At 45.0% G+C, this 22,125-nt stretch overlaps 1 protein-coding gene across 1 annotated transcript in view; it reads right to left on the minus strand.

The window, feature by feature from the left end:
* Nucleotides 1-22,125, minus strand: part of UGGT2 (UDP-glucose glycoprotein glucosyltransferase 2) — an 813,961-nt gene that overhangs the window by 597,397 nt on the left and 194,439 nt on the right. The window lies entirely within an intron of this gene.

Here is a 22,125-nt window from a genome sequence, read left to right on the forward strand (position 1 = left end):
CAAGATATCACTCGTTGTTAATTCTCCCCCAAAGGGGGGAATACAATTAGCCGCAGTAATTTAGCCCCCGACGTCAGCAATTATTGGGGATTTTTTACACCACTGTACAGAGGTGGAAAAAAAAAGTACCAGATAACCATCAGGTTAATGGGTGCCACGAACTGTTCACAGATTCTGTGTTTTAACAATGGACGTTAGACTGTCTCAGGTGAAAAAAAAAAAAGTGCAATTGAATAGCCAAGCACGTTAAAGCCCAAGGCTACCTCCCTTTTTCACCTGCAGTAATTTAGATCGGGTAATTGAATTCCTCCTAAATATGTATAATTGATGCAGCACCTGAAAAAGACAGGAGCAGCAGCCAATCCAACGGAGCACTATTTCAGTTGTATACTTCTCAATCATAGTGCAGAATGGCATAGTGGCAGTAGACTGAAAATCACAGAACTACATCCCTCACAATCCTGTAAAAAAACAAAAAAACAAAACAAATGCCCAACTTCATGTCCATGACTAAAGCCATATGCTCAGCAGTAGTTTCAAGTCCAAACTTGAAGTGATGTGCCCAGATTAACAGTATCATTATCCCTATTACACACAAGAAAAGCACAACTACATACTGCCCACGAGACTCCGGGGGAGATTTATCAAGCCTTGGAGAGAAGCAGTGTTGAGAAGTTGTGCAAAGTAACCAATCAGCTTCTGTCAATTATCTAAAACAGTCTTTGAAATAACAGACACTGATTAGTTGCTTTGGGCAACTACTCCACTTTCTCTCTCTCCAAGTCTTGATACATCTGCCCTTCAATGTTTCCACAGCTGTGTACCACGACCTAAAGCCTCATGTAAGCCAGTCTCATCCCTTCCATGTGAATATCTGCACCCAAGTTTCAGACTTCAGGTCACAACACACAGAACTGGACTGCCTAGTCCAGGCCTGGCCAACCTGTGGCTCTCCAGATGTTGTGAAACTACACATCCCAGCATGCCCTGCCACAGTTTTAACATTCTTTAATAGCAAAACTGTGGCAAAGCATGATGGGACTTGTAGTTTTACAACAGCTGGAGAGCCACAGGTTGGCCAGGCCTGGCCTAGTCTAATAGCCACAAAAATTAGTTAATTACTAACCTTCCCTGTTTTTGTACCTTTCTTACCCCTCTATGGGGAGAATTCACTGTTGCAGTAAATCACCATGGCTAACTGACCCTTTCTATTTCTATTAGAGTATTATTCAATCTGGAATTTTTATTTAGGAAATTTTCATCCTCTCTACCATTCTAAGCACTGCCTGCACAAACAAAAATTTTTTGGAGCACGAGCATTCATACGAACTGCAATTATTTGAAATATAAATGCTTATATTATAAAATAATCAAAGACACAGGTTATTAAATACACAATCCTGTTCCACATCATCTCATTCTAGATTCACCTAAGGTAAAGTTATAAGAACAACAGTTCACAATCTGAACTAAACAAGGCATCAATTCTTGGGTAAACCCATCAGATTTTAATAAGGCTGTCAATATTTTATTTTCCTTCTATAAACCTTGAAGCTAGGAAATACTACAGTGTATTGTAATTATATGCCAAAATTGGCAGAGTTCCACAAACTCAAGCAAAATGAACACTGAATTCCGAATACTTCCGCAATATAGCAGGGCCTGTTAGGATAACAAAAAAATGACCAGTTGCAATGACCAGTTGGTGTTTCTAGACGTAAAAAACAACTAAAAATCAACAATCGGCTCCACACTTAACAGCATCCCCCAACTTTGCAAGTAAAATAATGGTTTACTGATGACCAAACAATACGTTTACTTATACAGGTTGAGTATCCCTTATCCAAAATGCTTGGGACCAGAGGTATTTTGGATATGGGATTTTTCCATATTTTGGAATAATTGCATACCATAATGAGATATCATGGTGATGGGACCTAAATCTAACCACAGAATGCATTTATGTTTCATATACACCTTATACACACAGCCTGAAGGTAATTTTAGCCAATATTTTTTATAACTTTGTGCATTAAACAAAGTGTGTCTACATTCACACAATTCATTTATGTTTCATATACACCTTATACACACAGCCTGAAGGTCATTTAATACAATATTTTTAATAACTTTGTGTATTAAACAAAGTTTGTGTACATTGAGCCATCAAAAAACAAAGGTTTCACTATCTCACTCTCACTCAAAAAATTCCGTATTTCGGAATATTTGGATATGGGATACTCAACCTGTATAACTCCAGAAGCCAATAAGTAAAGTCCTTTCCCAACATTTAAAGGTATTGGCATTCCACCATTCTGAAATGATCTTCATCAAAATTCCCAAAAAATTTCCACTGTGACCATCTTTCTACTCTCCATGACAAAGACTTGTCAAACTTTTAGGGTCTAATTCAGAGTTGTACGCTAATGCAATTGCGATTTTCTAGGCTATGAAAATGCTAATGTTAGCAAGTAAAGCTGCCATCCTAGAAATTAAAAGAGCCGATCGTTTACCTATTCGCAGCTGTGTACACATTTGCAGCCTAGGCGCAACAACAGGAAACAGACTGCTCGAGTAGGTCTATGGCTACATACACTGGCCACGGAAGTATCCACACAGGTGCCATGTTTCTCTGCATACATGATTGCAGATTACATCAGAAAACGTCCATAACACGCTTGCGTTTTTGTCGCCATGCCCCATTACCACCCCTAAAACGGTCACTTCCTGTCAAGCACTCTGCAAAGAAATCTTTTCTGCAAGCTAAATCGCAAAGCTACATTTACACATGTGCAATGCGATCACAGCTCATGTGCAATTTGCAAATAATCTCTCTTTGAAAACATCGGCATACCGTACAACTCTGAATCAGGCCCTGAATCAATATAATGTACAAATAGAAAGACAAATCTTATTACCAACTCCCCCCCCCCCCCCACAGAATTAGGGTTACAATAAAAAAATGATGTCAATTACAGGACATTTAATATTTAGGAGGTCAATGCAAACCTGAGTTAATGTCTGTGGTCTGAAGGACTAAATTGTTTTGCGGCATAGCTCTCAAACTAAGGGGGTATTTATCAAATATCCCAAAGAGGACAAGCAGCGATGTTGCCCATAGCAACCAATAAGATTATAGATATATTTTATTAGTAAAAGGGAATTGGTACTGTGCTCAAAGGATTGAAAAAATAGGAATTTAATTACCTACCGGTAAATCCTTTTCTCGTAGTCTGTAGAGGATGCTGGGGTCCACATTAGTACCATGGGTATACACGGGTCCACTAGGAGCCATTGGCACTTTAAGAGTTTGAGAGTGTGGACTGGCTCCTCCCTCTATGCCCCTCCTACCAGACTCAGTCTAGTAACGGTGCCCGAGGAGACGGACATCTTCGAGAGATGGATTTAACACAGATAGTGGCGAGATTCACACCAGCTCACACACAAGACAAACCAAGCTAACTAACTTGAACCACAGCAACGGCTGAACAAAATTACTTACCAAGTAACAAAACAGTACTTAACCCAGAATTTAGCAGTACTGAACTAAAGAACCACTACAGGATCACGAAACGCTGGGCGGATGCCCAGCATCCTCTACGGACTACGAGAAAAGGATTTACCGGTAGGTAATTAAAATCCTATTTTCTCTTACGTCCTAGAGGATGCTGGGGTCCACATTAGTACCATGGGGATGTACCAAAGCTCCCAGAACGGGAGGGAGAGCGCGGAGGCTCCTGCAGAACTGATTGACCAAACTTTAGGTCCTCAGAGGCCAAAGTATGGAACTTGTAGAACTTTGCAAACGTGTTCGACACCGACCAAGCAGCTGCTCGGCAGAGTTGTAAGGCCAAGACACCCCGGGCAGCCGCCCAGGAAGAACCCACCTTACGAGTAGAGTGGGCCTTAACAGACGTAGGACACGGCAAGCATGCCGTAGAATACGCATGCTGGATAGTGAACCAGATCCAGCGAGAGATCGTCTGCATAGAAGCAGGACACCCAATTTTCTTGGGATCATACAGTACAAACAGAGAGTTTGATTTTCTGCGACGAGCAGTCCTCCTCACATAGATTTTTAGAGCCCTTACAACATCTAAGGACTTTGATGAAATAGAGGAGTCAGTCGCAACTGGCACCACAATAGTCTGGTTGATATGAAGAGGCTCAAACCAGTCCGACTGGAGGAAATGCAACACCACATTAAGATCTAAAGGCGTCGTAGGCGGTACAAAGGGAGGTTGGATGTGCAGAACTCCCTTCAAAAAAAGTCTGAACCTCAGGGAGGGCAGCCAACTGTTTCTGGAAGAAAATGGATAGGGCCGAAATTTGGACCTTTATGGATCCTAACCTCAGGCCCATATCCACACCTGATTGCAGGAAGAGGAGAAAACGTACCAGTTGAAACTCCACCGCTAGAAACTTCTTGGACTCACACCAAGACACATATTTTTTCCAAATACGATGGTAATGTTTTGACGTTACTCCTTTCCTAGCCTGTATAAGAGTAGAAATAACCTTGTTCAGAATTCCCTTCCGAGCTAGTATCTGGCGTTCAAACTCCATGCCGTCATACGTAGCCGTGGTAAGTCATGATAGGCGAACGGCCCCTGCTGCAGCAGGTCCTCCCGAAGAGGAAGAGGCCTCGGCTCTTCTAGTAGTAGATCCAGAAGATCCGCGTACCAAGCCCTTCTTGGCCAGTCCGGAGCAATGAGGATTGCCTGAACTCTTGTTCTCCTTATGAGTTTGAGAACTCTTTGAATGAGTGGAAGTGGAGGAAACACATACACCAACTGGAAAACCCACGGAGTCACTAGAGCGTCCATCGCCACTGCTTGCGGGTCCCTCGACCTGGAACAATACCGCCGAAGCTTCTTGTTGAGACAAGAGGCCATCATGTCGATTTGGGGTACGCCCCAAAGATCTGTTACCTCCTTGAACACCTCTGGATGGAGACCCCACTCCCCTGCATGGAGATCGTGTCTGCTGAGGAAGTCTGCTTCCCAGTTGTCTACTCCCGGAATGAAGATTGCTGACAGCGCCAACGCGTGTTTTTCTGCACAGAGGATGATTCTTGTTACCTCTGACATTGCAGCTCTGCTCTTCATTCTGCCTTGTTGGTTTATGTAAGCCACTGTCGTTACATTGTCTGACTGCACTTGAATGGCCCGATTTCTCAGAAGATGGGCCGCTTGGGGAAGACCGTTGTAGACGGCTCTTAGTTCCAGAATGTTTATCGGCAGACCGGCTTCCAGACTTGACCACCTTCCTTGGAAGGTTTCCCCTTGAGTGACTGCACCCCAGCCACAGAGACTTGCATCCATGGTTAGAAAGATCCAGTCCTGAATCCCGAACCTGCAGCCCTCCAGAAAGTGAGGTAATTGCAGCCACCAGGGGAGTGAAATCCTTGCCTTTGGCGACAGACGTATTCTGTGGTGCATGTGTAGATGGGATCCCGACCACTTGTCCAGGAGATCCAGCTGGAAGGACCGAGCGTGAAACCTCCCGTTCTGCAGAGCCTCGTAAGAGGCCACCATCTTCCCCAGAAGGTGAATGCACTGATGAACCGACACCCGAGTTGGCTTCAGGACATCCCGGACCATTGTTTGTATCACCAACGCTCTTTCCTCTGGATGAAACACCCTCTGCACTTCCGTGTCGAGGATCATACCCAGAAAAGACAACCTCCTGGTTGGTTCCAAATGTGATTATGGAAGATTCAGGATCCAACCATGTTCCATGAGAAGCTGGGTCGGGAGAGCTAAGGACCGTAACAGTTTCTCCTTGGACGATGCTTTTATCAGCAGATCATCCAGATATGGAATTATGTTCACCCCCTGTCTGCGGAGGAGAACCATCATTTCCGCCCTCACCTTGGTGAATACCCTCGGTGCTGTGGAGAGGCCGAATAGCAGGGCCTGGAACTGAAAATGACAGTCCAACAGTGCGAGTCGAAGATAAGCTAGATGCGGCAGCCAAATCCAGGGATACCAGGAATTCCCTCTCTTCCAGACCTGATATCACTGCCCTCAGAGACTCCATTTTGAACTTGAACTCCCTCAGAAAGGTGTTTAGTGATTTTAAAATCAGAATGGGCCTGATCGAACCATCCGGTTTTGGTACCACAAAAAGGTTTGAATAGTAACCTTTGTTTTGCATCTAGGGAGGAACTGGTACGATAACCTGTGCCTCCACCAGCTTCTGGATGGCTCCCTGTAGGGTAGCCCTGTCCGCCGGCAAGCCTGATTTGAAGAACCGGTGAGGAGGGAGATCTTGAAATTCCAGCTGGTACCCCTGGGACACAATATCTCGTACCCAGGGATCCAGGCCGGATGACACCCAGACGTGACTGAAATGTCTGAGTCTCGCCTCCACCGGCCCTACCTCCAGGATGCGCTGTCCACCGTCATGCTGAGGACTTTGATGTACCAGAAGCAGGTATCTGTTCCTGGGAACCTGCGTTAGCAGGTTTCTTGGATTTTGGCCAACCTCCTCTAAAGGTGGTGTTGGACGGTTTGGCCTTTCTTGTTTTATTAACACAAAAGGACTTAGATGTCACTGAAGGAAAAGGTTTCTTCGCAGCAGCTGCAGCTGAGGGAAGAAAAGGTGACTTAAGGGCCCCATACACTAGAATGATATGTCTAAAGGCTGAAGTCGGGCCGATTTCCCTTGAACTCTCCCGGGAGCTTCCCGGGTGTGTTTATATACAATTCCAAACGATTTGGTACAATGTGACTTTTTGGAGCATGCTATTGTCAAAGTCAGAAAAATATCACGCTGCACACTGCCATATATGCACCTCATGCGTGTGCCCGCTGCACGTGCATGAGCCCTCCCGTGCGTGCGTATACTTGCGGTCGCGTGCACTCGCGGACGCGCGGTATGCGCATTTACGGTAGAGTTTGTGTTCGTCTAGCGGGCGACTCAATCGTAACATATTTTATTCATATAATGTATTTTGTAGATTATGGTCCCTTTGATAGAATCTGAAAGTTTAGTTAATGTAGTATGTTCGGGGACAAAGAGATCCCTCTTTGTTTGATACGAAGGGTCAGACAGGGGTTACACAGTGGTGTTTAGTATCCATCGGAAGAGAATATAATTAGCAATATTCCGGTGTTGGTTTGAAGCGGATTAATCGCTCGTGCGTATAGTTATGGACATAAGAAGTTTATGGACATTTACTATATTTGCACTTTATTACCCATGCGGCGGGAAACCCAGTTTCCCACCCACCTGAGCAGTTAGGAATAGTCACAGCCCACCTGTATGAACCAACCTATGACCTTTTGTTATAATGCGAAGACGAATTCCTGTGTCCAATGAACAATAAGAATGTAGGGACCATTGTACTGTATTGTGTGTAGTGTATAAAAGGACAAGCCGATCTGGGCCAGCTCTCTACTCTCTTCAACGGTTCTCATTGCTGATAATCGGGAGCTGGATATCCAGAAAGGCGCTTGCGATTGTTTCCCCTGGTGCGTAAGTTCTCTGCAACCATATTGTCTCTTATTTAATGTTATAAGCCATTCTCTCTCTCTCCTTCCCCCTTAAATGTAATTGTATCTTTATTGTATTTTATGTGTAGTGATTCGGTTAGGTATTTTATGTTATCTTGGTAGTGTATAACTTGTATTGTATTATTCTTTTGCAATTGAACGTTCATTCATTTCCTTAAAAGGCGTTAGACCCTTAGACCGGTATTTGAGTGTTTATTATATTGCTAAGGGGTTCTCAGAGCGTCACATACGCTCATACAGCTTTTAAACTAACAAGGTTACACTGTGTTGCATTTACACCTTATCACTGCACAAGGGTTTACAGTATAAGTACATTGTTTATGGTATAGTTATAAAGGTTTAACTCTGTGAGCGTCAGCGCCGCTTGTGATCTCCTCGTGGTCTCGAGCGTCCGCTACGCTGATAGCGTATCATTACGTTAGTCGGCAGCCTATAGCGTGCTTGCCTTTACGCTCTAAGCCGTGAGCGAACGTGCCGCTCGTGCATCTCGTCCACGGCTAAGCGTTCGTTACGCTACGTGCGTACTCATACGGTATTCCATACGCCAATTGCGTACTGTGTTCTTTAACCTTTTAGAGTGTTTTATATAAGGTATAGAATAGGCATTGTCAATTGGGGACTCGCCCGCTCTTCACATATCTGCACTAGGTAATTCCAGCAGACATTATCAGTCAGCAAAAGGCGGGAGGTAATATTCCTCGTAGTGCTGACCGGATAAGCGTCTGCTTCGCTTAGTAAGGAGTGCTGAAGGAATCCGGAACCAAAAGGTAGGAACAGTACGTTATTGTCTTTTAAAACCTGTTTAGTTTCTGTTTTGCGAACGTAAGCAATAAGCATACACATCTGTATTTCTTGTTTAGTATTGTTTTCGTGCCTCATTCTCCTGATTGCCACACATTAGTGATAACGTGTTGAGACATTTGTTGTTATTAATAGTTAAAAGTAATATTTAAGGGAATAATTGTAAAAGGCACGCACACAATCTCGCCTAGAATACAAGGGAGATTTGAGTGGTGGTCAGTGAAGGATTACTGTTAAAAATCATTCACATTGATAAACGTGTAGTGTGTAACTGTGGACGTACTTGGTCTGTGTACACGTGTCCTTACAAGGGCAGGGCGTACGCAGCAAGGGTCGACGCACGGAGCGTGTATTACGCAACGGAGCGTACATATACGCCCACATGATACAAACCGCACGATAGTATTGTTTAGTAAGCGATAAGGAAGTAACACGAAAAATAACACAAATTTATCTCAAATCCAAAAGTTTAAAAGTTAAAAGAAAAAGACTTTCTCTGTTGCAATTCTTCTGGGTTAGGCTAATGCCGAATGAAAGGATTTCTGCGCAGAAATAAAAATTAAAGTGTACATGTGGTAAGAGTGTGTGTATATATAAGATTTCTCTTTTATTACGGAAGTGGGAACCATAGGCCAGTAGAAAGAGATACACCAGCGAGAGTGATATCGTGGGGTGGCTTGGGAGGCGTCCCTTGTTAGACTCGACACATTAATGAGCAGTAGAGTCTGCTGTACGTAACAGACCAGGAGGTCACAGCACAGACCAGGAGGTCACGGACCAGGAGGTCACAGAACAAGAGGTTCAGGTACAGCAGACTAGAAGTAGAGAGCACAACCGAAGAGGGGTTGGTGCGAGACCCATATAGGCCAAAGAAGCTCATCGCTGAAGGAATTTGCAGCAGAAATTTTCAATTCCACTGATCGTTCCGCACATAAGATTAGTTGCTTGTGTGCAGATACGATTGTACCGCATGTGATTGTGTGCATTAGCGTGTCTTGAATTCAGAAGAACGCTACTTGCACATTGTTAACGTGATTTGTGTAATTTATTTTATTTTAAGGGAAGTAGCCTGATCACTCAGGGACATTCCAGCGGCTGACACTTGCTGGGGAGGGTAAGACACTCCCACACGCCCGAGCAAGTAGACGTACTTAGGGGCCCTAGGTTGGGTACGGAACCTCTGGGAACTTTGGTCGCCGTATTGGCCAGCATGGGCCGAGTTAAGTGGGCGGACCTCGAGGCAAAACCCCCACCGCAGCCTTACCCCGGACATTTTGGTTTTCTGTGAGGGTTGCCGGAGACCCTGATTGGAAGTCAGAGGTAGTGAAAGCAACGCCTGCAGAGATGGGGGCCACTTGTTCAGGTAAGGGGCGATCAACCCAGGTTCAGGTTGATTTGGTAAACCGACCAATCGGGTCGGCAAGGTATATCATGTGTGAGAAATATGGTCATCACACAGAAATGTTGTGCAATGAATGGGAAAGGATGACTGTGCATGACGGGGAAAAGTTTCCCCGGGTAGGTAGTTTTAACCCAGAAGTGTTACAGAATTTAAGGAGAAGAGTTTGCCTGATTAAGTCTTCAAAAAGGCGTATTAGACATTATGATTATTTAACATTGTGGCAACAGGAAGGTGAAATACAAAGGGGGTTGGCGCAAGCCACTGGATCTAACCCTATCAGGAAACTGATAGCCACTGCTCCCCCACCACCATACATACCTGGAGAGAAATTGGTTGCAGAGAATGGCACTCAGGGTCATGTTAAATGTGTAGAAGTTAAGGATAATGTAACCAAAGTAATTAATGCTAACACTAATCCGTGCAAGTTGTACCCTGTTTTGAACTTTCCCCAGGATTGTGACCAAGAGGATGAGCCCACAACAATATCAGCACTCTTCCTAGCAGCCACCATATCAGAAACAGCAGTAGGCACGACTCAACCCGTAAGATTAGTAGCAAAGGCCCCTAGCGGAGGGACAGGTGAGGTCGTATCGACTGGTAAGTACGGCACCATACACTATGCTGAAACCATTTCACCACATGTTGTAGAATCTACTCAGAATGATGTTGTTGGACTTAATCCTGTTAGGGTAATAGCAGTGCCAAATGGGAAAACTGACACTTCAGGGGCAACTCCTGTCAGGAACATCGCCATGCACTGTCCCTTTTCCCGAGCAGAAATAAGATCAATGATGTCTGAATTCCCTGATCCTAGGAAAGACTTAGTTGCATGTCAAAAGTATATTAGGGAGCTAGGAAATTCTGCAGAGCCAAATAACAAAGATTGGAGGACAGTTTTAAGGGCATGTTTACCCCCCAGTGTTGATCCGTTAAAGTTTATCGCTGATTGCAAGTTAGATGAGGAAGTACCACTAACAGACGAATATAATCAGGATAATGTAAAGAGAATCAACTTACAGTTAGGGGTATATTTTCCTGCAGTAGTAAAGTGGAATAAAATCTTTACAATAAAACAAAAAGAAGGTGAATCCACACCAGAGTATTTTCACCGGGCTCTGCAGGATATGGCTAGGTACACTGGTATAGATGACATTAAAACAAATGTAAACCACAGGGAAGTAGCTGTTTCAGTATTAATGGACGGTCTAAAAGAGGTTTTAAGGAATAGAATACAAACCACTAGGCCTGATTGGAGAGGTATGTCGGTGGATGCATTGGAAGAGGCTGCTGCTGGGCATGATCGGAATATCATCAGACACAGGGAGTCACAGAGTGATAAGTTAATGGCTGTAAGCATACAGGCCCTCACTACCCGGCCACCTCAGCCCAGAACTGTGACCCCTGTGGGTAAGTCAACAGGTATAAAATGTTATTATTGCCACAGAGAGGGACACATAGCACGTGATTGTAAAACAAAACAAAGGCAAAATTCATATCAATCCCCTAGACAACGACCTGACACGAGACATTGGGATCAAGGACCGAAAGGGCGGAGCTATGAGCCACATGCAGGGGAAACAAAAAGGTATCCCCCAAGAAGAGACTGGCAAATCTCTGATAGTTCCCATCTACCCCCACCACAAGTAATTGCTGCCAGCGCGATTCAGGGAGGTCACCATACCTAATAGGGGTGTGGCCACACCTGTAATCTGCAGCCAGTGAAATTGATTGCAAGTCTTGGAAGTGAACCCGAGATCACAACTGATGTAGCTGGTAAATCATTAAATTTCCTTGTAGATACGGGGGCGGCCAAATCAGTGATAAATTCGACAGTGGGCATGAGAACCACTGGTAAAACAATTCCAGCCATGGGAGTAACGGGAGTAGTACAACACTACCCTGTTAGCAAACCAGCAGAGATTACAATAGGGCCTTTGCATACCAAGCATTCCTTTTTGCTGGCTGCATCGGCACCGACTAATCTCCTGGGAAGAGATTTATTGTGTAAAATGGGGTGTGTCATTTATTGTACTCCTGAAGGTGTATTCTTAGACATACCTGAGAATCACGCTCAGGAAGTGCGAGACATGCTAGACTCCCCATCAAAATTAATGTCACAAACCGTTATGATAAATAGGAGTTCATCCCAGGTAGAAGAAATGACATCCCAAATACCAGAGTCACTTTGGACTAAAGATGGACAAGACACTGGATTAATGGCAAACGTAGCTCCAGTAGTTGTGCAAGTAAAAGATGGTAGGATAGCTCCAAAAATCCCACAATACCCTCTGAAGCCAGAGGTGGAGTTAGGAGTATACCCCGTAATAGAGCGCTTGCTACAACAGGGCATTCTGGTAAGAACATCCAGCACTGCCAATAGTCCCATCTTCCCTGTGAAAAAGAGTGGGGGGAGGGGTTACAGGCTAGTGCAGGATCTAAGGGGGATTAATAAAATAGTTGAGAGTCAGTTCCCCGTAGTGCCAAATCCAGCTGTCATCCTTATGCAAATCCCTCCCACTGCGAAATTTTTCACTGTTATTGACCTCTGCTCCGCCTTCTTCTCGGTACCTCTGCACCCTGACAGCCAATATTTGTTTGCATTCACATACAGAGGAGTCCAATACACATGGACTCGATTACCACAAGGTTTCATAGACAGCCCAAGTATATTTTTCACAGGCTTTGCATGATTGTTTACAGTCTTTCCAACCAGAGAGTGGATCAGTATTGATCCAATATGTGGATGATTTACTACTATGTTCAGATTCACTGGAAGCGTCCCTGAAAGATACGAAACAGCTCCCGTTTCATCTTTCAGACACAGGACACAAGGTTTCCAAAGACAAGTTGCAATTATGCCAGACTAAAGTAAAATATCTGGGACACTGTCTGACACAAGGACTGAGACACCTGACCGCTGATAGAATTCAAGCAATTCGAGACATGACTCTGCCACAAACCCAGCAACAGATCAGAACATTTCTAGGAATGTGTGGGTATTGCCGTAACTGGATCCCAGGTTTTTCCATTCTAGCATTACCGTTGCAGGAGATGGTCTCATCAAACAAACCTGATCGGATTTCGCATACAGACGAATCCGAGATGGCATTTGAGAGACTTAAACAGTGCCTAACGCAGGCACCAGCATTAGGTATGCCAGACTATGGGAAACCCTTTGAGCTGTACGGAACAGAAAGTGCTGGTTGCGCGGCAGGCGTCCTAACCCAAAAGCACGGTGATGCCAGCAGGCCGGTAGCATACTATAGCGCTCAGCTAGATACGGTAGCGCGATCCCTCCCCACATGCTTGCGAAGTGTTGCAGCGATAGCATTGCTAGTTACAAAAAGCGAAGATGTAGTGCTAGGACACAACCTCACAATCCATACACCACATGCAGTGTCAGCCTTGCTGAATTCTGCCCAAACCAGGCACGTCTCATCAGCGCGGTTTACAAGATGGGAATTGGCATTAATGGCCCCCGTAAACATCACCATAAAGAGATGCAGTGCATTAAATCCTGCAACGTATCTCCCAGGTGTGCCTGGACAGGCACAAAGGGTGGAGGATGAGAGTGATGGGGAAGGAGGATTTAATACAGGAGATGACATGCATGATTGTATGGAGTATTTGACCCAAAATTTCACGGCAAGGCCTGACATCAGTGACAACCCACTGGAAGATGTAGATCTTACTTTCTATACTGATGGTAGTTGTCACAGACAGACGGACTCGGGAGACTTGTGTACTGGATACGCAGTCGTAGATGACCAAGGCACCATAGAAGCAGAACCGCTAGGCCCACCTCACTCAGCCCAGGTTGCTGAACTGGTTGCCCTGACCAGAGCATGTGAATTGGCTAAGGGCAAGTCAGCCAATATCTACACCGATTCTAGATACGCCTTCGGGGTAGTCCATGATTTCGGAGCCCTATGGCGCCTCAGAAATTTCATGACGGCAGCTGGTACACCGGTAGCGCATGCAGCTCACATCAAAAGGCTTCTAACAGCGATACAGGAACCCGACAGAGTGGCTGTTATCAAGTGTAAAGCACATACATATAGCCAAGACCCAGTATCACTTGGTAACAGCCGAGCAGACGAAGCTGCTAAGTTAGCAGCTGGTACCCCCAGACAGACAGACACCACACAACTGATGGTATTTAATACCGTCAACACACAGAAATTGTGTGAAATGCAAAATTTGTGTTCCACACAGGAAAAGGCAGTTTGGAGGGCAAAGGGATATGGCCAGGAGTCCTCAGGACTCTGGACAGATGGACAGGGTAAACCAGTGGCACCCAGAGCATACCTTCCAAGTTTGGCAGAAGCAGCACATGGGCTGACTCATCTAGGCAAGGAAGGGATGTGCAAGTTGGTAAGAGCATATTGGTGCGCCCCAGGATTTTCTTCCCATGCGGGAAAGAGAGCAATGTCATGCCTCACCTGCTTGAGGAAGAATATCGGAAAGGCAATACCAACAGAACCATCTCATATCCCACCTACAGGCGGTCCTTTTCAGGTAATACAGATTGATTTCATACAATTACCCCCTTGTCGAAATTTGATGTACTAGTTTGTATAGATGTGTTTTCAAATTGGGTCGAAGCATTTCCTGCGGCCACAAATACCGCAATGTTTACTGCTAAGAAAATTGTACAGGAATTTGTGTGTAGATACGGTATCCCTAGAATAATTGAAAGTGATAGGGGTACCCATTTTACAGGTGATGTCTTTCAAGGAATGTGTAAGTTGATGGGAATTGATAGTAAGCTGCACACTCCGTACCGCCCCCAGGCGAGTGCAAAAGTAGAAAGAGTGAACAGCACTATTAAAAATAAATTGAGCAAAGTTATGGCGGAAACAGGATTGACATGGCCAGAAGCTTTGCCCCTTGTATTATACAGCATCAGAACCACTCCCAGGTCCCCTCTTTATCTGTCCCCTTTTGAAATTCTGTTTGGTCGACAACCGCATGTCATGATTAACCCTCAGGAAGATTTGAAGTGTAACAATGAAGTGACTGTAAAGTATTTGGTTAAGATGAGTAAACAGCTAAAGAATCAGAATGATAATTTGAAGTTAGTGATTCCTGATCTGCCAGATAGTAATTGTCATGACATTGAACCTGGGGATTATGTAATGATACGGAATTTTCTACGCTCAGGTTGCCTTATTGACAGATGGGAAGGACCATACTAAGTCTTATTGATTAGCACGACAGCATTGAAGGTTGCCGAGAGAGAGACTTGGGTTCATTCGTCTCATTGTAAGAAGGTTGCTGATCCAGAGAGGTCCCGTGATAAGGAACAGACGGTAGAGGAAGTTGTATCACTGGAGTGTCTGTTTCAGGAGGACTGAGACGGCACCTGAGCATTGAGAATAATAAGATCGGAGGCAGTTGTCGATTCCCTGTTCCCTTTTATTGTTTTTCTCCACTTCCCATCCCATCTCCCTCAATTGTTTCTTTCCCCCTTCTCATTCTTCTCCATTTCCTCCTATAAGATGGACTTGCCCCAAGAGACTGTGATCCGGATTTTCCTGTTGACCATGATGTTGACCAGAGCAGTCTGTTCCGGCGAGAGTACCATGGAGGTCGAGAGAGGTTCTGGAATGGGTTCTGATGACAGAGATGGAGGCGTAGATTTCCAAGAACAACATAATCACCGAGTAAAGGCGAGTATCAGAAAACGATCTGGTAGCATTGACAATAGAAGAAATTGTGAAGGATTGTTAGCTGAAGAGAACTGTATCTGTAGACTCTGTGACAGTGTAGTTGAGGATGGGTGTATCAAGAAATGCCAATCCAGTTTTAATATCCACATGGACCGGCATCCATTGAGTGACTATCATTCCTTAGTGGGTAAAGTGTTAAATCAGACAGATTGTTGGGTATGCTCTCAAGTACCTCAAGGCCATAGCAAATCAGGATTAGTGCCCTTCCCTTTAACTATAGGGGAGGTACTTGAGCTAAGTGGTGGGAGGCCGGTGGACAGGAGGTTTAATATCTCCAGTCCTCCTAGTTTGAAGCTCCACCAATATCATGTGGATAGATCCCTAGTATGTTTTAACATTTCCAATCCCCGAAAGCCGAGAGATTGGGAAGTGTCATGGAATAACCAAACCATGACCTTTTCATACAGAGCCGATAGAATGCCTACAGATACAGAACTTATACGCCACATAGCCGGTAGTGGGAAATATTTCCGATATAGGTATACCCTAGGAAGTAGGATCATGAGAGTTGGAGAAGTATCACCAGGATACTGTGCACATATCGTACAAACTGATACGTGTACTAAACAGATGGGAGAATTAGGGTTAGGAGATTTCATATGGAAAATGTGTAATATGGTAATGTCCTACTCCGTCCCATATGTTCTCCCCGATGATGCATATTTCATATGCGGGAGGAAGGCGTATAAGTGGCTTGCCCCAAACTCAGAAGGGTTATGTTATATTGGAAAAGTACTGCCTGAGGTAATGACCGTATCCCACACTAAAATGAAGGATATTCACCGCAGTGCCCAAGCTCCTTATACTCACACTCATTACGAGCACATCGTTAAACGGCACCTGATAGAAAGAACAGAGCATCGGGCCTCTGACCTGATCCATGAATCCACCGGGATTCAATTCCTAATCGCGTTAGATATCACTCGTACCGCCAGAGGAGTGATAAATTATAAATATATATCTGCGCTTGCAAATTAATTAGACAATATCACTGAAATGTATGATGACACATTCAGGTATACCGGAAGGGAGCTCCAAGCTTATAAAACAGAACTGGTTCAGCATAGGATGATTCTCAATTATCTCACAGCTGTGACAGGCGGGTATTGTGTTACCCTAGCGACTCAGTATGGAATAAAGTGTTGCACATATATTACAAACAGCACCGAGGACCCGGCCGAGGTCATAGACCAAAAGATGGATGACATTTTGCAATTAAAATGGGAATTCCGAAGGAAACACAATCTCACCCTTGCCGCTGTGGGTAATGAGCTGACCAGTTGGGTGTCATGGTTGAACCCACGAAATTGGTTCTCTGGTTTAGGAGAATGGACTCAAGGAATTATCATGGATGTAGGGAAATTTCTTTTGTGTATTCTGGGTGTCATCATATTGGTCGGTCTGATATTTAGATGCGTTCGGGTTTTAACAAAGTGTAAACGTAGCGCCCGAGTGATGAGTTTAAGAAGTGAAGATACTGTAATAACAACGACTGATTTGGTTTATGACCCAACGATAGAGACAATGTTGTGATGAAAATGTGATTCCACGGTCCGTTTCTTTCACCCGTTTCTCCTTTGTTTTTCTCCAAGGTACAAAGACATCCGCTTGGAAGAAGAATTTGACAACCTTTTACACAGACAACTGATGGACTATGCCATAGACCCCCCATATCCCTAGTACTTTAAATTTTACGCTAGCCCAACACTTTTTTGTAAGTCTATGGACATTGAAAAAGCTTTTTGCACACCGTTTATAGCAAAAGCATCGGGAGACTACAGTCAACATGTACATCGAGACAAGACAAGACAAGACACAAGACAAGACCTCAATCGGCAAATGTTTATTAAACTCACATAGTTTATCACTGCATTTACCATAATTGTTCTTTATCTTCATCTCTACAACCTTCAGGTAATAACACACATAGTCGATAGGGAATATAGGCACAGATATCAGCACTCACATATTCCCCCATTCATGTATCATCAACTAAAATGTGCTCCCCCATTTTGTCGCAACCAAAAGCCGAAAAGAGCTCGGTAAAGTTTGACAGCCCATCCACAGACCCGTACCACGGGATAAGAAGGAATTCAAATGTATACTTCGCAATACCTCGAAGCTTGAGTTAAAACACGTACGGTACAATGATACATGACCCCCCCAAACATGGATTCATACACACATGCTTCTGCTATCTCACTAGGTCATACCCTTTTCCTACCTTCTCCTCTCCTCCCCTACCCAATCATAGAAATGTATTATACATGACATATTTTTCTCTTTTTTGAACTGTTTTAGGAAGTGGCAGTTATTGGTGACTGCCAAAGGGTGGACTGTCAAAGTCAGAAAAATATCACGCTGCACACTGCCATATATGCACCTCATGCGTGTGCCCGCTGCACGTGCATGAGCCCTCCCGTGCGTGCGTATACTTGCGGACGCGCGGTATGCGCATTTACGGTAGAGTTTGTGTTCGTCTAGCGGGCGACTCAATCGTAACATATTTTATTCATATAATGTATTTTGTAGATTATGGTCCCTTTGATAGAATCTGAAAGTTTAGTTAATGTAGTATGTTCGGGGACAAAGAGATCCCTCTTTGTTTGATACGAAGGGTCAGACAGGGGTTACACAGTGGTGTTTAGTATCCATCGGAAGAGAATATAATTAGCAATATTCCGGTGTTGGTTTGAAGCGGATTAATCGCTCGTGCGTATAGTTATGGACATAAGAAGTTTATGGACATTTACTATATTTGCACTTTATTACCCATGCGGCGGGAAACCCAGTTTCCCACCCACCTGAGCAGTTAGGAATAGTCACAGCCCACCTGTATGAACCAACCTATGACCTTTTGTTATAATGCGAAGACGAATTCCTGTGTCCAATGAACAATAAGAATGTAGGGACCATTGTACTGTATTGTGTGTAGTGTATAAAAGGACAAGCCGATCTGGGCCAGCTCTCTACTCTCTTCAACGGTTCTCATTGCTGATAGTCGGGAGCTGGATATCCAGAAAGGCGCTTGCGATTGTTTCCCCTGGTGCGTAAGTTCTCTGCAACCATATTGTCTCTTATTTAATGTTATAAGCCATTCTCTCTCTCTCCTTCCCCCTTAAATGTAATTGTATCTTTATTGTATTTTATGTGTAGTGATTCGGTTAGGTATTTTATGTTATCTTGGTAGTGTATAACTTGTATTGTATTATTCTTTTGCAATTGAACGTTCATTCATTTCCTTAAAAGGCGTTAGACCCTTAGACCGGTATTTGAGTGTTTATTATATTGCTAAGGGGTTCTCAGAGCGTCACATACGCTCATACAGCTTTTAAACTAACAAGGTTACACTGTGTTGCATTTACACCTTATCACTGCACAAGGGTTTACAGTATAAGTACATTGTTTATGGTATAGTTATAAAGGTTTAACTCTGTGAGCGTCAGCGCCGCTTGTGATCTCCTCGTGGTCTCGAGCGTCCGCTACGCTGATAGCGTATCATTACGTTAGTCGGCAGCCTATAGCGTGCTTGCCTTTACGCTCTAAGCCGTGAGCGAACGTGCCGCTCGTCCACGGCTAAGCGTTCGTTACGCTACGTGCGTACTCATACGGTATTCCATACGCCAATTGCGTACTGTGTTCTTTAACCTTTTAGAGTGTTTTATACAAGGTATAGAATAGGCATTGTCACTATACAACACATATGATATGTCAAGCGCCTACATATCGCATGGGATGTATAGCATGCATTCACAGGTACCATCAGATACATCGGATGGGCTGGATTAGGGTGCTTCAAACTTCCTACTATAGATCACAAGCGATATATCGCGAGCACAAAACCACCGTTCGATTCCATACAATTCCACTTGATCACGACAAATAACAAGTGCAGCACCAACAACCTGGAGGAGTCGACCCGACACTCACAGGGCCGCGCATCGGATTGGATCAGATTGGATACACAGCAAAAATGCACACTTTCACCCAATATATAGTCCCGAGTGACCAAATTGAGCTGAAATTGAGCAAAATCGTTCTAGTGTATGGGGCCCTTAACCCTCTGTAGCCGTGGAGATCCACGCATCCCCAAATAGAGTCTGACCTGTGTAGGGTAGGGTCTCCACACCTCTCCTGGATTCCGCGTCTGCAGACCACTGGCGCAGCCACAGTCCTCGACGCGCTGATACAGACGTGGAAGAAATTCCTGCAGCCATTGAACCCAGGTCCTTCATGGATTTCACCATAAATCCTGCAGAATCCTGAATGTTACGTAAAAACAATTCTACGTCACTTTTATCCATTGTATCCAATTCCTCAAGTAACGTGCCTGACCACTTTACTATAGCTTTGGAAATCCATGTACAGGCAATAGTAGGACGTAGTATCGCCCCTGAAGCCGTGTATATGGATTTGAGCGTAGTATCAATTTTGCGATCAGCCAGCTCCTTTAAGGTGGTAGATCCTGGAACAGGTAAAACCACCTTTTTTGAGAGTCTGGATACAGACGCGTTCACTATGGGTGGGTTTTCCTATTTTTCCTATCTTCCTCAGGGAAGGGGAAAGCAACCAGAACCCTTCTAGGGATTTGGAATTTTTGCTCCGGGTTTTCCCATGCTTTCTCAAATATACAGTAGCATTTAATTCTTTGGACGCAGGGAAGGTTAGCGAGGCTTTCTTATTGTCAGTGAAGTAAGCCTCCTCAACCTGCTCCGGTGTTGTATCTGCAATATTCAACACATCCTTTATAGCCTTTATCATCAACTGCACCCCTTTAGCAAGAGATGCTGCCCCCCTCAACACATCCCCATCACCGTCTGCTGTGTCAGAGTCGGCATCCGTGTCATCCTGCATAATCTGTGCAAGAGCACTTTTATGGCAAGCTCCTAAGGGGGGCCCTGAGGTAACAGAACCGGACCAAACTGCCATAGAGTGCTGTAAAACCCGAGTTGCGGATTCATTCTGTGCAACACTAGAAGAAATCTGAGAAATCATGGATTTGATAGAGGATAACTATTCAGGCTCCCTTCCTGGTATCTGTGCTAAAACAGTGCAATCCTGATTACATGGAATGGGATCATCCTGAGAGGACATATCCTCTGCAGCATATGACACAAGAGTCCATGGACATAGCTTAATGGAGACCACAGACACTCCACACACACACAGGGGAGGACAGACAGAGTTTCACCCCCAAGAATGGCAAGAGAGACACAGAGATTGGAGCCAACCAACACACAGCGCTTTCCAGGTATAGGGAGACCCCCGACCAGCGCTAATAGGTTACACAGTGTTTATACAGCCTTCCCCCTTTTTACAACCCCCTGGAACCGTAAGAGATAGCTGGAGTTGCTCTGGAGGGACTGCTCTTCATTGACAGCGTTTCTGCAGGCAGGAAAATGGCGCTGAATGCTAATGGGTCCGCTCTGAGAAGCTCCGCCCCCTTAATGGCGCGGTCTTCCTGCTCTTCATAGGATTATACTGGCCTGAGGTTTCATGCTGGCAGAGATCCCGGGACCCCGATAGGCTGTGTGACCAGTGTAGGTGCTGGCTCAGGGCGCCCCTCACAGCGCCGCACTATGTACCGCTGAGCCCTGGAGCGCAGTTAGTACTGCGCTCCCAACCCTGTTGCAGACATCTTCACACCAGCTTCCCGTTTGCTAGGGGGGCCGGTGACTCACTCGCCACTGATCTTCTGGCTCTGTAAGGGGGTGGCGGCATGCTGCCGGGGTGAGAGATCCCCTGTGGCAGGGAACGTTCGATCCCCTCAGGAGCTCACTGTCCTGTCAGCAGAGATAGTGGCTCATACTCCGCAGGGCGGACACTACTCCCCCCCTTAGTCCCACGATGCAGGGAGGCTGTTGCCAGCAGCCTCCCTGTAAAATAATTAACTTTTACTAATGAAGCTCTGTAGAGCTCCCCTAGCTGTGACCGGCTCATCCGGGCACATTTTCTAAACTGAGTCTGGTAGGAGGGCATAGAGGGAGGAGCCAGCCCACACTCTCAAACTCTTAAAAGTGCCCATGGCTCCTACTGAACCAGTCTATACCCCATGGTATTAATGTGGACCCCAGCATCCTCTAGGACGTAAAAGAAATATATATACTATCAGCATTGCTGTATCTAGGGGAGTCTAGATCCCAAAGTAAAAGCTGGGTACACACGGTAAGATTTTGGCTATGTTAAGATATCCTACACTATTTAGCTTTAAATTCCATGAGCTCTCGAACAAACTAAAAAGTGCATACACACGGTACAGTGACGTCAATGTCTGGTGAGGCACTGGTCAGTGTGGGTGGGGCAAAGATGTGAGGAACGAAGAAAAAGGCAGAGAGAGGGGCGGCTGGAGGCAGGACCAGCAATAGAAATCTTGGGGCCCCCACACCCTGTCGCTGTCACTACAATTCTCCTTAGGGGAGCAGGAAGTGAGGGGAGTGAGCGAGAGACAAAGAGGGTGTCAGGGAGAAAGAGGAGTGATAGAGAAAAAGGGCACCAGGGTGAGAAAGAAAAAAGTGAGAAAGAAATTGAGAGAGATCGGGTGGGTCAGGGAGAGAGCGAAAGAGAGAAAAGGTGTTAGAGAGAGGGGGAGCAAGCGGGAGTGAGAGTGTCAGGGAGGGAGAGAGAGAGAGAGAGAGAGAGAGAGAGAGGGGAGCAATAGAGAGAGAGAGAG

The sequence above is a fragment of the Pseudophryne corroboree genome, chromosome 2 (genome assembly GCF_028390025.1).
Source record: "Pseudophryne corroboree isolate aPseCor3 chromosome 2, aPseCor3.hap2, whole genome shotgun sequence".
Taxonomy (NCBI): Eukaryota; Metazoa; Chordata; class Amphibia; order Anura; family Myobatrachidae; genus Pseudophryne; species Pseudophryne corroboree.